The sequence below is a fragment of the Poecilia formosa genome, unplaced genomic scaffold (genome assembly GCF_000485575.1).
Source record: "Poecilia formosa unplaced genomic scaffold, Poecilia_formosa-5.1.2 Scaffold179, whole genome shotgun sequence".
NCBI classification, from domain to species: domain Eukaryota; kingdom Metazoa; phylum Chordata; class Actinopteri; order Cyprinodontiformes; family Poeciliidae; genus Poecilia; species Poecilia formosa.
This window is the reverse complement of record NW_006800118.1, coordinates 112,458-129,911: the sequence shown is the minus strand read 5'-3', so window position 1 is coordinate 129,911 and position 17,454 is coordinate 112,458. Positions and strand designations below refer to the sequence as shown.

The following is a 17,454-nucleotide window of genomic DNA, read 5'->3' as shown; positions in this document are numbered from 1 at the left end:
AACGAGTAACGCGACAGTTTTGTAGAAATGTAGTGAAGTAGAAAGTACAGATACTTACTTGTACTTCGTTACTTCCCACCACTGATGATGATACATGACACATCCTGTCTCACTGTCAGTGGCTCCAGCTCCACCTGGTATGTCGACAGAAGTCAGGTGGCATTCAGGGCCCAGACTGTTGTAAGACTATTCTGCAAGAAAAGAAATGGTCTCAAGTCAACCATGGTAAACCTCAGGGTGAGATGCAGGTGGAATGCAACCAGGGACTCTACAGGCGACAGGGACTTGTTACCTTTTGCTTTTATGTCCTCACAATCTAATGCACAGCCTCCTTGGACCAGGTTCACAGGTGAAATAGGATTCTTCCAGCAAAGTGGGATTCCCTCCAAACACTCTGGCAAGAATGGGATGAGCTGCCAGATGGTTCTCCTTGCCTTGGGCATCGTTTCCCCACTTACTAGGAAGCTGGTGCCTGAGCCTGTACAGAGGGACAGAGGATGAACAAATTATCAACAGCTCCTTTGCACAAGTCTTGCAGATACATGCTGTGAGCTAGTGGGGGCGTTGCATCTTCCCTCCTCATCCTGCTGTCCTCTAATGACCAGGGCTTAGCAACTTGATCATGGGGAAAGATATGAAGAAAATTGTCCTCTTCTTTTTTAGAGTGAAGTGTGTCTGAAGTATTCAGTAATCCTTCAGAATCATGCTCTAAACCTGGTGCCAGCATGCCTATGTGGGCCCCATATGGGGGAAAGGAGGGCAGACATATGGGTACCATATGGGTTCCACGGTGGCCCCACATGGGTTTGCCCATGTAGGGCCACAGCCTATGTGGGCCCTACATGGGCCCTAAATGGGCAAACCCATGTGGGGCCACTGTGGAACCCGCGGACAAACCCATATGGGACCCATCTGGTCTGCCCTCCTATTCCCCACATGGGGCCCACCTGGGCATGCTGGCAGGGGGGGTTCCAGGATTCACTAGCAATAAACCTAGCTGTCGTTATGGCCAGGGGCCTCATGCATAAATCGTGCGTGCGCACAAAAAATCTGCAGTACCATATTTTACGCACACATGTATAAAAATTAACTTTGCGTCAAGGTTTGCGTAAATATGCAGACACTTTTTCGCTGGCGTGAAAATGTGCGGCAGCCACGCAAACTTTTTCTGTGAACAATATCAAACCACAAAGCGTCAAAACTCACCTAAATGCACTGAAACCTGAAGACATTCAGCGTTTTTTAGACCAACAAGCACCAAACCCGATGTTTTTTTCATGGTTTTATTTTTTTATTGCTTAAAAGTAAACAATGAAACTGAACCACATTTATCCACAGTCAATAAAGTAATATGAACAGAAAATAAAGAAAATAAAAATAAAAGGATGTGAAAACCTCACTCGAACGTAAATAGTACTTTTCCTCAGTTTTTGTCTCATAAAGATGTAACGCGTCGGTCTGTGAGCCGAAGTGCATGAAATGCATCTATGGGGTAATTTAACTCTCACTAAAAGAAACGGGGTTGGATCAGCAGATTAACTCCAAACAGATTTGATTATTTTTAAGGTGATTAAGGTGTGGAGACAATCCCGTATGTACGTAGCTGCGCAAAAATGTGCCGCATTGTGGAGCATTTTGGCTCTGATGGAGAACATCGCCAATGGAAGGATTCAGAGGGAACGATTCATCAGAGATCATATTTATCTTCTGTTGATGATGGTTTATTAGTGTTTAGATTAATCCAGACTGATCATCCTGGAGCTCTGAGCAAAACTTAAAGAAGGAGCCGTGCGGTACCGGTACCGGTGCAACTGCAGTCATCGAGCCGCCTCTTTGTGGATGCGCCTTCTGGACAGAAAACATCTTTATTCTGTAAATGTACAACTTATGCACATGATTCTACTATTTAGAATAAACGTCCACATTCCCCACTCAAAGACTCTCTGTCTGTCTTTAAATCCCGGCTGAACGCCATATTGTCCAAACGGGCATTTTCATGATCTCTTTATTTATTTATTTAATTTGGATTTTATATTTTTCTTTAAAATGTATTATTTTTATTTTTGTGAGGAGACCTTATGTGTCCTGAAAACAACTTTTAAATAAAATATATAAATATTATTATTATAAATACTTATACTGCTACAAACAAGGACGTTACCATGGAAACTGCTTCACATAGTGGTATGTATTTATGGGTGGCGACAGGGCGGACCAGCAGCTGCGCTCTATTTCCCGCAAACTGGGATTTATTAGGGAAAGGTGCGCGGCCACATATGTGCGCATGGCTTTATGCATCCCATTTTTTGTGTGTGCCGCAATTTTCAAAATTTTTCTGTATGCCAAGTTTTAGTGTGAAAACTGCGCACTTTTTTATGCATGAGGCCCCAGAAGAGGGTCGAAGATGCAGAACTGCTCACTCCAGTTGATGCCTGGAGAGGCAGCGGGGTCAGTGTACAGGAGGGCTTAACCACTACAAGTATGAGGTCCTGCAGTGTCCACAACTCTTGGTGATGCTTCTTAACTTTCCTCAAAAGTCAGATGTAAATTTAGCAAATTTGTGTTTTTGGATAAACAAAACATGTCAATCGCCAAACAAAATCCGTCAGTAAAAATAAATTAAATATGCTGCTAAAAGGTTAAAAGGGGTGGATGCAAGGACATTTTGTATAAGTGCACCACACACAAAAAAGAGGTTTAAAAGCTTTTGGTGCACCAGTGCAATTTGTCCAAAAAAAAAAAAAAGATCTGGAACTCAAGTCCCTAACTCCACAGTAAGCCTGGAGCAAACATGACATTAATAACACCCACCCCACAAAAGAGTGGGGGCCTCATGCATAAGAGTGCATAGTTTTGACACTAAAACTTGGAGTACGAAAAAATTTAGAAAAGTGTGGCGCACAAAAAAATCGGATGCAAAAAGCTGTGCGCACGGCACGCACGTGTCCGCGCACCTTTCCTTTCTAAATCCTAATTTGCGGGAAATAGAGCGCAGCTGCTGGTCCGCCCTGTTGCCACCCATAAATATATATTTAAATTAGTATAAATACCCGGAAGTCTGCCACCACGTGGGGTAATAACCATGGCAATGTCCTTGTTTGAAGCAGTATAAGTATTTATAATAGTAATATATTTTATTTAAAAGGTGCTTTGAGGGCACATAATGTCCCCTCACAAAAATAAAAATACATTTTGTATAAATGCCTGTCTGAACAGAAGAACATTCAGTCGAGATTTAAAGACAGAGAGTCAGAGGGTCCTTTGAGTGGGGAAAGTGGACATTTATTCTGAATAGTAGAATCATGTGTATAAGTTGTACATTTACAAAGCGGGTGGCTCGACTGAAGGATGGCTGCAGCTGGATCGGTACCGGTACCGCACGGCTCCTCCTTTAAATTTTGCTCAGAGATCCAGGATGATCAGTCTGGATTAATCTAAACGCTAGTAAACCATCATCAACATTTCCCAGCAAATCAATATGATCTCTGATCAATCGCTCCCTCTGAATCCTTCCATTGGCGATGTTCTCCATCAGAGCAGTGATTCTTGAGAATAGGGACAAAACAGGTCCTATGGATAAAGCACAAAATTTGAATAAAATATACACAAAATATATTTTTTTCAAATATCTGACTAAACTAACCTGGGTCATGTGAGCACAACAATGTATATTTTCCTGGTGTTTGCTGAATATTTTAATATGTTAAACATAGTAGTAGGTGGATGACGTCTGTAAAATCCCTTGTCCAGGNGCACAACAATGTATATTTTCCTGGTGTTTGCTGAATATTTTAATATGTTAAACATAGTAGTAGGTGGATGACGTCTGTAAAATCCCTTGTCCAGGAGCAGAACTCAATACATTATAACAGTTTACAACAATTAAAGGAATACAAAGATAACATATTATGACTATTAAGTATAAATATTCCTATAAATAATTATAACAGTATCAATAAATTAAATTAAAAATAATTTTTATATATTTTCCAACTCCATTGAAATTTGTCCCAAGTTTTTGTCAACACTGTCAGACATAAAAATAATGTAAAAAAATCAGGCATTATTGGGGGGCACCAGAACTTCTGAGGACCCCATGAACTCTTCCTTTCTCTTCCTTTGCTAAGAGGGCTAGTTAGCTCTGGTTAGCTTATGTTATTCTTTTGTTTTTTTTTCTTCTGTTTTATTCCTAAGTTGCTCGTCACAACCATGATGTGTCATCACCATAACTGACAATTTACAAAACGTTGATGAAATTTTGTGAAATAAAAACTTAATTTTAGTAAACTGTAAAGATTTCATGGACCTGATGAGCTACAATATGGCCTCCTTCAGAATAACATCATATAAATTGAGGTGAAACAATAATGAAACCTGTTGATTATTTTTAATCAGCAGATTTCAGTTAATCTGCTGATCCAACCCTGTTTTCTTTTTTTAGTGAAAATGAAACCCCACAGATGCATTTCATGTGCTTCGGCTCACGGACCAATGTGTTACATCTTTGAGACAAAAACTGAGAAGTATTATTTACATTGAGCGAGGTTTTCACATACTTTTATTTTTATTTTCTTTATTTTGTGTGCGTGTTAGCTTATTGTCTGAGGATAAATGCGGTTCAGTTTCATCGTTTATGTTAAACAATAAAATATTAAAATCATGAAAGACATCGGTTTGGTGCTTCTTGGTCTAAATAACACAGAATGTAGTCAGACTTCAGTGTATTTAGGTGAGTTTTGACGCTTTGTGGTTTGATATTGTCCACAGAAAAAGTTTCCGTGGCTGCTGCACATTTTCATGCCAGCGAAAAAGTGTGTGCATATTTATGCAAACCTTGATGCAAAGTAAATTTTTAATACATGCCAACTTGTGAGTAAAATATGAGACTGCACATTTTTTGTACGCACGCACGCTTTATGCATGAGGCCCTGGGTCTTTATTGGTTCTTTTTTTTTTCTATCAGATAAACAGTCGTCATAAACATAGGCTAAGGGTTGTCTTTTGTTTGTTTGAGTTTTATAAAATTAGGTAGTGGAGGTGGTAGATGGAATGCAAACAAACCAAATTCACATTAATAACTAAGTTCTGGCACCAAAATCTCATCATGAAATGCCTCCCAGGGCTGCCCCAGAATTATAGCAAATAATTTTAATGTAATGACTGGTCAATCAGTATTAATAATGAAATATACATTCCTCCAACAATAAAATGTTACGTCATAGTGCTGACTAAGAGACGTGACCCACCTTAATACTTGTGCTTGGTCACTAGAATTCCCCCCTGTGGTTTTCTATGCAGTCCAGAACAGCCTGCTCAGCAATAAGCCTCAGCTCATCTGCTACTAGTCAGCCTGTAATGAATGAGGCTAGCATTTCAGATCAATACTATCTGTGAGGAATCACTAGCTGGCTGGACATCCACATGCAAGCTGTTCTTTTCAGTGTGTGTGTGCGTGTATGTGCACGTGTGTGTGTGTGTGTGTGTGTGTGTGTTATGAATGTGTGCTGGAGTTGGTAGCTATACTCATTAATAGGACTTGTCATGTATTGTGTTGTCAGCACTACACAGGCCCTGGGTTCAGCGTGCACAGGTTTCATGTGTTCAAAAATGCTAAAGCTTTTGTGAAAAAACATGGATGTGTGAAGTTGTTTTCTAGTCATGAGCAGGTTTTGGTTTTGGTTTTGGTAATCCAGCTGTTTCCAGCTCATGTCAGGGTTGGGGTTGTATTTGAGACAATGTGATGTAGACTGAATTTCAGCAAATGAAATTAAAAACGAAGAAACACAGTTTATTGAAATTGCTATAGGATGATCCACCCTGATAAGAAAACATTTGAAATAACTAAATCAAAGACCACATTTTTATAAATACTACTATTTATTGCAATTGTGTTTCAGTTAAATCTAAATCAAAATTACTTTTCCTGTTTTTGTACATACTGGCATCACAATGAAAATGAAGCCTTGGCTTAAGTTCCAGCTGGGAGACTTTTCCATCAACAGGCACCACCAATTAACCTGCCTCCACTTGGCCAACCAGGACGTGCCACAGCTCCACCTCGTCCAATCACACTGCAACAGCTCCTTCAAAGACAAAGCAACCTCGGAACATCCCGCTTCAGTCGTGCTTCATGCAAACCTCTGACGCTCGTCACGATCATGTCGGATTTCAATACTGATGATCTCTTTACTTCTCCTTCCCGCTGCCCAGCTGATTCTAATTCACCTCCCATCGGCCCGACTAGCATGAGCGCTCGTTTGGTGTCCCATCGCAGCCTTGCCCTTCCCTCGTCTCTCCTGAGGTCTCGAGGCCTTTCCCTGGGACCTGGCCTCGAACCCTCCCATCTGGCCTCCCTCGCTGCCCTCCTGCCGTATGGTGACACATCTCCCTCCCTCCACCGTCACCCTCGCCTAAAGTCTCAGGCAAAAGATCCCGAAAATCCTCCCCTCCTCCCTCCAAACACCGCAGGGGCCAACCTCCTTCCACTCGTGCCTCTGAGTCGCTTCCCACCCAGGCCCAGGCCCTTCCCACGCCATGATCAGCACTCCTTCATGGGCCCCCGCCGCCGCAGCCATAGCCTCCACCTCCGCAGCTTAGACTCTACCTTCCGCCGACGTCCTCCATCTAACTTCAAGCCTCACCTCCTCCATGGATCATCTCCAGCACTCGATGTCCTCCCTCTCAGCTCGCCTGCAGGAGTGCGCCACGATGCAACCGGCTCCAGCCCCTGCACATCCAGACGCCCGGCCTTCCCCTGCTGGGTTTACGCACTCCAACGCCCGCCCTGGGCACACTTCGGATAAGGCGTTTTCTTTACGCTCGTTCATCTGCTTTCGGCGCAGTCCGCTGGCCAACTCACCGTGTTCTCCCCCCCATCCAGGTGGGTCCTACGTGCCTATGCACACTCTCGTCTCTCCCAGGCTTCGTTCTAAGATCCTCCAGGGGCAATATGTTAATTTAGTCTCCCTCATTCTCCTGTCCCCTGAAGTCGACCAGCGCGTCGCCTCTTCAGAGGATTCACAGCCGTTTTTAAATCTAGTGATCCACGCCTCTCTAAAGATCTGTACATCGGAGAGTTTCTAGTGGCTTTCAGCATTTACCGAGACGTGTTGTGTTCAGTCTATACATATTGTAGAATTGAACTCGATTCCTACTTGTTCCTTTTAGCAGATCTCAACCTCAAGTACGGCCGTGACTTATTTTATCAGTATCATAAGGTGTTTGCCACTAAGGCTGTGACAGTTCTCTCCCAATCTGGCATATGTCTCGATTGGTCTGTCCTGGACACAGAGGTGTTACTCAAGCCCCAGCGCGTCATACCTGTTCTGCAGTTGGCCACCAAAGCGCTCTCTGTCCTACGCTCCCGTTCGCTGCCTCCTGTCGGCCCCTACTTGCCCCGACAGACGATCTTTCGATAGCCGGGGACAGAAAATAGAGGTATTTCATAATGTTCCTGTTTGTAATAATTTTAATGAAGGAGTTTGCGCCTTCTCTCAATGCAACTTTCTCCATGTGTGCAGCCACTGCAAAGGAGCCCATTCCAAGTATACCTGTCCCCGAGGGTTCCCTCCCGGGTCGAGGGCGCCGTGGTTCCAGACCCTGATTTCTAACCATCTTTCCACCCCAATTAGGTCTCTGAACTGGCCTCTCTTCTTCGTTGATTTTCTGCTATCCGGCCTTTCTCAGGGGTTTCGAATAGGCATCTGTTCTCCTCCCATGCCCTCATTAATATGTCCTAACCTTCAATCTGCACTTAATGAGCCAGACGTCATAACCTGCCTGCTCCAACACGAGGTTTCTAAGGGTTACATGATCGGCCCTTTTCATTCTCCCCCCTTTTCTCCGTTCCGCATTAGCCCTCTTGGAGTTGCCACCCGGAAATATTCGGGTAAAAAACGTCTTATCCTCGATCTCTCCGCCCCCCACTCCGGTTCTCTTCCTAGCGTTTACAGTCTCATACCCAAGCCCCTCTTCTCTCTTCTATGCCTCGGTTGACCACGCCATCTCTCTCATTAAAATCACAGGGCAAGGAACGTGGCTCGCCAAAGCTGATATCACCGACGCTTTTAAAGTGATCCCAGTTCATCCCTCTGTCTGGCATCTCTTGGGCGCTAAGTGGAACAGTTCTTTTTATTTTGCCGTGAGACTCACTTTCGGTTGCAGGAGTAGCCCCAGCTTATTTGATAATCTCTCAGAAGCCCTGTGATGGATACTTATTAACATTTCCAGGATCCCCGCAGTTTTGCATTTACTTGATGATTTTCTTCTCGTTGACCCTCCCTATCCTCTCCCTGGTTCGTCTTTAGCAAAGCTCCAGCAGCTTTTCCGCAGAGTGGGCGTGCCATTGTCCGAAGAAAAAATGTACGGACCCGCTACGCCGCACAACTTCCTCGGCATTACCCTCGACTCGGTTTCGATGGTCACTTCCTTACCAGCAGACAAATTGTCCTGGATTCGAGAAGCTTCTCGCTCGTTCGTGTCCAAGCCAGTCATCTCTAAACGTCAACTCCTGTCTTTATTGGGTCACCTCAACTTCGCCATGCGCATCATTCCCTGGGGTCGCTCCTTCATTTCGCACTTGCTAGATCTGGTCAACTCGGTTCCCTCACTATTAGATCAAGTCACCCTCGACAACGGTTGCCGCTCCGACTTAGCGTCACAAGTAGTGATTGGTCCGGCAATACTGACGCGTCGGCGCATGTGTCAAGCCCACAGACCAAAACCCGTGTCGGTGCGCGTATTGGTTTCAGCAAGTCACGTGACCGATACAGGAACTGTTTCAAAATGACATTAACGCGCCAAACTGTGTTTATAATCTGTCAAAAGCATTTGCCAAGCGAATTCTTGATCGTTTATGGTACAGCGTCAACTATGGAACAGCCTCAAACGAAAGGTTTCCACAGTGTGGGACCATTTTGATCTTTTGTTGGAAAATAAATGTTTTCATTTTTGTTGTTTCATCCGGTTCTTGTCAGTTTCTACTTGATCTATCTGGATCCAAATTCAGCTGAAACTGACTTACTTTCATATTATTCTCCAGGTTAAGTGTCGCATATGTTTAACTAAACTGTCTTATTTAAATAAATCCACCTTTTCAGTGGTGAGGCATTATGAGGCCAGGCATGAGAATGAAGTCCCAGATACACCTAGAATGAACTCAGATATACAGCCATTCTACAAATTACTCAGTTGCTTTTTATAAATTATTTCATATACAGTGATCCCTCGCTATAATGTGGTTCACCTTTCACGGTTATTTGGTTTCAATGTAGAGTATTTATTTATGCTGCATAATAACTGTAAAAAATAAAGGTAACTACTTAATGGATTTCGCCTATCATGGGGTATTTTTGGAACGCAACCCCTAAGAAAAAAGGGTTCGCTGTAAATGTAATGTTTACTTAATTTTTTTCTACAGCAGAAGTTTTGTCAAAAAAGGGTAACAGGCTAAATTTCAAAATGTAAAAACTTTTTTTTAAATAAAAATTTGTGGGGAAAAAAACACTCCTCCTCCTCATTCCTAACATATTCACTTAAATTTTCACTTTATGATACATGTTCACATTATTTATTGACTGTATGTAAAATGTATTTGAAATATAACTGAAGATATGACATGATACAATATATAATCAATAAAATACAAAGACTTAAATCTTATTGTATAGACTAGGTCATGAAATCACTACGTTGCCTGTAGGAATTTTTAATGTCCAGCATATGGACATTCAGTGACGCAGGATCGACACAGTTTTGCTATGTGTCAAAACAATACATGACGCCTCATCTACCCATCACTAGTCACGAGGAATAACCTGAGGAAGAAGCACAAAGAGATACCACTTGAAGTCCACAACAGTAGATCACAGTGAGAAGCATTAAGTGCTGGAGTACCAAATACTGGCTAACACTCTGGATCTGAAGTGTCGGGAGCTTCATCCTCATATACTCCTCCAGATGATCTGATTATTTGCAGCTGTGCAGGAATTCAGGAATCAATGGCAACGCCCTCGGGAACCGCCTCTTCGCACCCTCTGGTGGTAAAAGAGGGGGGAAAGCAGCAAAAAGGAACCATTCCAACAACCCGGGTTCCCAACACCGTAAATTGTTTTTACGGTGGAATTTTGCCAACCCCAGCTGCCGGCGTTTTACCGTAAAATCTAAGTTTTTTTTACATTGTGGGGTTCCCAGAATTCCACTGTAAAAAAAATTACACACGCCTTATGCGCAGCTTGTCGCAGCACCTCGTGCACCTCTGGATGTTTGTAACTCGGCGCGGATTGCGTGCGCCGCCGTTCAAACAAACTGGACGATCTGGAAGATGCTCTTCCAGGCGGCTAGTCGACTGGTGACAAGCTTTACCCAGAATGCACTTGGAGACAATAAGGACGATTCACTTGTAATTTAATGTGTCATAAAGTTAAATGTAAGAGTGAAAATGAAGCCAGTCGCGTGGCACAACATTCAATATTTTAAACCCACTATGTCACTAAAATCAGTCGGTCTTGTAAAGTTTTTAGCAACCATGAGTCAACAATGACTGGAGCCAGCCTACTATATAATCTACTGGGGCACTACTCTGTATAATGCTACATACATTGTACTCAACAGGAGAGGGCCAGGTCTCGCTAGTCATGATAAAGGGTTGGATCACTCAAGTCATATGCTGCCTCCCATCCCCCGTAGTACTGCCACTTCTGTCAACCAAAACTCTGAGTATTTCACAGAATTTTCTAAAATACGGTAAATGTCTGTCAACTACAGCTGCTGGTTTTCCCTTAGTAAAATTAGCCATATCCTTTGGTAAATTAAGGATGCTGACAGTAGTGAAAAATTAGGTTACCCAACTTCACCTTCGTCCAAGCAGCAGGGCCTACCGTACAGTTCTCTAAAGGCGCTTTCGCACTGCACGGAACGGAACGGTTCCAAGCGTGTTTGCATTACAACTTGCGACCGGTTCCACCCGGCCCCATGGAACCACAAGAGCCACAAGAGCTGTGGTTCCAATCGTGCCAGCTAAGCGGTTCTGCTTAGAACTAGCAGCTGATTGGCCGCTGGTTGTTAGTCAGACGTTGATTTTCCGTTGACAGCTGGTTCTCACTACTATATAGTTTTAAAAATAAGGACGATGGCGCCCTCAGTGTAATGCGAACACAACAGGGCTGGAACCGTACCGTTCCGTTCCATGCAGTGCGAAAGCGCCTTAAATGTGACAAATCTATGGTCAACCTAAAATTAAATAATCCCAAATACATCATTTAATCAAATTCTCTCATAATGATGGTGGCGTAGGAGTTTGCCCGGCAATTGGTAGATTGCTAGTTCGATACATGGTCTTCCTTTGAGATTTCAGTTTGATATATCAAAGTCATTATAGATTTAATTATTAAAAAGCAAACCAAAGTATCACACCAGCATTCTAATCTATGTAAATTACTTTTGCAGTCTGGTTTATGGTTTACATCATAGATATTGTTAAGAAAATAAATTTAAAATATACTAATTTTGAAATTTAACATGTCTTGATTGAAATAGCCTAATTATAGTTTTAAAAATCAGTAACTTATTCTGGCCTATTGACCTTTGTTACCTGTAGTTAAAGCAGATGGCTTGCTAAGATATTTTGAACTGCCATATGTCTGTGTGGGAAACAAAACAGGAGAAGTTTTTCACACTCATCTGTGAAAAGCCGTAAAATAGAAGGAATTCCTGGCTTTAGAGAGGGTCAGAGATAGCTCCTGGTTGGATGAGCAAAGATACGCCTTATTTGAATAAATTAAAGATAAGAATACGCCTTCACTATAAAACTTTCTANTGAACTGCCATTTGTCTGTGTGGTAAACAAAACAGGAGAAGTTCTAGCTTTTCACACTCATCTGTGAAAAGCCGTAAAATAGCAGGAATTCCTGGCTTTAGAGAGGGTCAGAGATAGCTCCTGGTTGGATGAGCAAAGATACACCTTATTTGAATAATTTAAAGATAAGAATACGCCTTCACTATAAAACTTTCTACACAGAAATAACAAATTAGATTTGCTCTCGCAATTCTCCAAAGACGTCTTTGCTTTTCTTTCTTTCTTTCCTTCTTATTCTTTCCATTTATGTTAGGTAAATGAATGTATGCCTCTGTTTTTCTGTTGCTCTGTTGTAATTTTATGTGTTGTCCTCTTTTGGATTAAACTCTGCAATTCTGTGACGTCTGCACTCATTGTTTTTGTGTGGCTACACGTGGTCCGCCGGGAGAACCTGGAATTGAAGAAGATCGAGCCAAAGAGTTTTCTTAAGAAATATTATAACCTAAAATCTTCTTCAACAATATAAACATCAGCAAGGCCTTAGTACTCAGGACGGTGGTTGCAGGTTCAATTCCCAGCCTGGCAACATTTGCCACGTCTTCCCCTCTCTCATAACCCTCCTTCCTGTCAAATTACTTTCGAATAAAGGCCACTAGAGCCAACAGAACCTTTAAAAAAAGACATCAGCAAAATTTGGAATGTTTGCTAATTAATTCCATTAATTTTAAGGTAACTAGCTGCAGGCAATATTACAATCTTATTTTTGATTAATTTTATAATTACTTAGATTTTTACAATAGATTTCTCTGTTTTCTACATTTCAAAATCACCTGCAATATATGTTTATGGAGTTATTGTAATTCCATGTATTTTCTACAGTAAATAAGTGCTTTTTATATTAAAAATCAGCAACTGTAACTTTTTTACCATGAAATTTACAGATTATTTACACTGTTGACTGACGGTGGTTCCATGTATTTTCTACGGTAATAAAATATTTCGGATTTTACGGTCAGAAACTGTTGTATTTGACCATTTTTACCGTGAAATTTACGGACTTTTTTTTACAGTGTAGCTTATTGTCTGAGGATAAATGCAGTTCAGTTTCATCGGTTACGTTTAAACAATACAATTTTAAAATCATGAAAAACATCAGTTTGGTGCTTCTTGATCTAAATAACAGAATGTAGTCAGACTTCAGTGCATTTAGGTGAGCTTTGACGCTTTGTGGTTTGATATTGTCTACAGAAAAAGTTTGCGTGGCTGCCGCACATTTTCACGCCAGCGAAAAAGTGTGCGTATATTTACGCAAACCTTGATGCAAAGTATATTTTTATACATGCCGACTTGTGCGTAAAATATGGAACCGCACATTTTTTTGTGCGCGCGCACGCACGCTTTATGCATGAGGCCCCAGATGTGAAAAAATGGCACATTCATCTGTTTTAAACAATTATCCACAAGTATGAACATCATGCCGATTACTGGCCTTCATGATATTCACAAAGAGAACCAATGATGATGACAATAACGGAGTATCATCCTAATTTTACCACCAAATTAGTTACAAATTGGTAGAACAACATATTTAAGGAGCTGGAGATAGGCACCAGCAACCCTCCCGACCCCACTAAGGGACAAGGGTGTACCGAAAATGATGGAACATATTTAATGTTTTAGATTGGCCATCATAAAGTCCTAATTTCAGTCCTAAAGAAAAATTGGTGGAAGTGCTAAAAAGGTATGTGAGCAACAAGGCTCATAAATTTAACCTCTCAACATAAGAAGGCTCAGGTGTGTGAATGATTTTTTTTGCTGGTTTTTCTTCCAGTAGTGTATCCTCTGACTTATTGTGACTTTGCTGATGACCTCTTAACCAGAGGAGATCTGTCTGCATTGGAACTCTGTAATGAGTGAAAATGAAATACCCTCTCTGCTTTCTAACCTCTTCGTCATGCAATCACTTGGCAACACAAAAGTCTCCTACCTTTTGGTGCCAATCTGTTTTCCTAAGCAAATGACTCCATCAGAAGCTGCGCTGCTGTCCATCACACTGAAACAGAAAGTGCAGCGTCACTCCGACAGCTGACAGGCAGAGCGAAGGAACGCTGATGGAGAAACAAAAAAACAAAAACAAAAAAACAAGATGAGGTAGAAGAGGACAGAGCAGGGGATGTCGGAACCTGCAAAGGAGCAGAGGCAGAAATATGCATATTACAGAGGGCAAAAATGGAAGCAGGAGGAAAAAAGCTGCAATGAAAGCCAGGGGAAGCAGGAGTGGACCTTCTTTTTTGTAGCGTGCCCCCTGGGTGTGCCTGTATCAAGTCAATCTTTGGGGCTAATTCGTGTCAGGGTTTGAATCCTATCTCCTTGAGGTAAGCAGAAGGTTGATAAAAATTGAAGTGGAATTGCAGTTGAATGCACAAGAGGATAGAGGGCACAACAATGGGGTGAGGGTGAGGAGGCTGAGCAGTCTACCCCCCAACACACACACACACACACACGCGCACACACACACACACACACACACACACACATTCCCCCTTTGATGATCTCCTTATCCACTCCTGCAGTATCTCTGACCTTGGCCAGAAGGTTTCTGTCTCTCACACTGTAATATTGTCATTATTTTTGAAGGGGAAAGGTCATCTTGGATTTTTTTGTTTAACAGGGAAATTCTGTTAGTTCTGAGATATACATAACAAACACAATGGATCTTACAAAGCAGAAAATGATAATTCTGTTTAGATCATAAATTTAAATGATTTGGAAAAATTTCACTTATATTCTCACCCTGGACCTTCTGCATCCCTAGGAATTTGTAGTTTAACACTTAAATCAAGCTTAATGTTGAGACTTCCTTTGTGTGATTTTGTTTTCTCAGGATAATTCAAGTGCACTGAAATACATTGAGGTGGAATGAGAAAGGCAGGCAGGATATTTTTACTGAGGTAGCCAGCGGTGACCGGGAGTCCAGCTCCCAAATGGCTCCTCACTTAGACCAGTTCTGAGTCCTCTTTTATAACCCACTTCAGCTACTCTGAATGGATAATGTGTTGGTAAGCAATATTTAATTTGGTATTTTCATAATAGCCTTGTTTTATTCAGAAAATACAAAGTTATTGCTTAACATTTTATTCCAACTTTTAAAGGCCGTGGGTAGATATTATGTCAAATTGACATTTTTGAGCTTTATATCAAGTTATGTTATTTCCTCATCAAAGACATACCTGGAATGTTGCTTTGATTCGTTCCTTGCTGCCATTCATGGTGCCGAAACGCTTGCTCTCACAAAGCTCCACCCATTTTCACAAAGCTCCTCCTCACAGCTGCAGTCTCCAGCTGAGCTTCTGCGTCAGAGCAGCTGTTTCACCACATCAGTTATTTCATAGCTTCTACCTCTTTATAGATTTATTCAGTTTTCATCACGGTCGTGGTGATATGACATCTTTGTGCAGCAGTCTAAAGAACTATTACAGATGGAAACTTTACAGAACCTTTGCTATGAGAAGCATGTGGAAGGAAACCCAGAATCTTTAACTCAAACCTCTGAGCACACACTTTAAGATTCTTGTTCACTATTAGCAAAGTTTTGTCTAGATTTCTTCACCCCTCTCAAGTAAGCATCTTCACTTTATGACTTTCTTGATTCGTGCTTTTACTTCTCCTTTTTGACGGCACAATCAACAGTGGAAAATCATTCAACATTCTGGGTCATACAAGTGGGCCACTGCCTTCCTTTCACAAAAATACCTTAGAGCTGGTTCAAACAGGTGTTGTGCAAACATTACCCATCAGTTTGGGGAAATGATGGAGGGACCCTATGTCAGGTCTACTGAGAGGCAGCTGTGTGAAGCTGACACCCCACCCACGTCAAAAAATTCAGCAAATAGTCTGAATGGTTAGTGCTCCGTTTGTGCAGGTTTGTGCTGTTAAAATTTTCGTTTGTGCAGTTTTGGTTTCTGAGATATTAAAAATTATTTTTTAGGTCATCTAGAGTTCACCGTCCCCCCATCTTGCTCCAAAGCAAACCAAAGTGGGCTAGTTCGTTAGTGCTCCGTTTGTGCAGTTAAAACTGTCGTTTGTGCAGCTTTTGTTTTCGAGATATTAAAAGTTATAATTTTGGCCGATGACGTCACCGTCACCCTATCATGTTCCAAAACAAACCAAAGTGGGCTGCTACTTTTAATTCTTCAGATTTTCAGCTGTTGTACAATGTGTACCTTTTGTTTTGAACTTCAATAGACTTAGAACAAGAAAAAATGTGTCTCATTTCAAGTAATGTTTCAACATTACTTGAAATGAGACACATTTTTTCAATAAAGACTTAGAACAAGAAAAAATGTGTTCAAAACAAAAGGTTTTCTGTTTCAAATCTTCAGATTTATGTGAGGTAAAAGAAGAATAAATCTATATACATAAAACCGTTTCCTTTAAAACACTGGAAACTTCAGAGACTCTTACAAGTCAATCTGTTTAAGAAAAGGTATTTTCAATGTTCAGTTCCTTTTTAAACCATTGTCTTGATGTAGTTGCTCGTATCATGAATGTTTATGACACATGTTAACTTGTTAGCTCCTGATCTTAAGCACTGGATTTAATAATTCAGATTCTGTTGAAACATAAATATTGTGATCATAAACAAAAAACATTTTCATAAAGAAATGGCTCTCATTATTGCCTTTAAGCCGTTTCTTTTTAAAACCAGTTTAAGAATGAAAAACAAAGGAAGTCAAAGAAAGTAGAAAAGCTGCAGTAGCTGAGGTTACTGGCCGGAGGGGGCGCTATGGGGACGACATCCACCAAACCAAAAAAAACCTTTAATACCAGACGCAGTGAAACAACCCAAACTCACAGCACGTAGAAGAGGAAGACACAGTCACCGGACCTCAGCAACTGCAAACAAACAAAAACAGTTAACCAATATAACAATCTTAAACCTAAAGAGAAAAACCATCAGCCCGGCTAAATAAAGAACAAAAAGGGCTGTAAACAAAATAAGTAACGAAATAGAAATTAACAATAGACAAGACAAGTTAAAACATCAGGACCAGGCGTGGCCCTCTTGCTACTCCACAGTAGGAGGTGGAATGGGCTCGCTGATGCCACACCCCAAACACGCTTCAATTTAGATTTTCTGACCAAGATCAGCTAAAGTGCAGGGAGAGAGAACCACCAGGATATCAGCGCAACATGCACCAGCCAGCGATTTGTTGCTTTTCGCTGCCAGAATTCACAGGACGCGAACCACACAGTGGGAGAACAAAGACGACACATCCTGAATGAAAGCCGCAGCTCCTTATATACACCACGCCCACCTTAAGAACCGGATCTTCTCACCTGGAAACTATTTGTGTGGAATTATGCATTTCTATACCACTACAGAAGCATTAAATGACTGTCAACTTGTTTCTGCCGGGTGAGTAGTGAATTGTGCTATTTTAAGTAATTAGTCTATGATAATGATGCTACCGCTAACAAAGCACTAACCCATGTTATTTCTATGAGCCTGGATCTCCCAGTAAATAATTTATTTAGCTTCTGTAAACAAAATTCATGCTGGAGTTGTATGTTAATGTTGAGTCGCTGTAGAACGCTGGATTCAGGTCCAATGCAGGTCAACCATTAAATAACTGTCCAATAAAATATCTGAAAATACA

General features: G+C 41.4%; 1 long non-coding RNA gene across 1 annotated transcript; it reads left to right on the top strand.

Annotated features, from left to right (window-relative positions):
- The first annotated feature begins 7,621 nt into the window (after positions 1-7,621).
- On the top strand, positions 7,622-16,872 carry LOC107837820 (uncharacterized). The gene is made up of 3 exons (XR_001663866.1): positions 7,622-7,631; positions 13,043-13,047; positions 16,743-16,872. It is a non-coding gene; the product is annotated as an uncharacterized LOC107837820 (long non-coding RNA).
- The last annotated feature ends 582 nt before the right edge of the window (positions 16,873-17,454 follow it).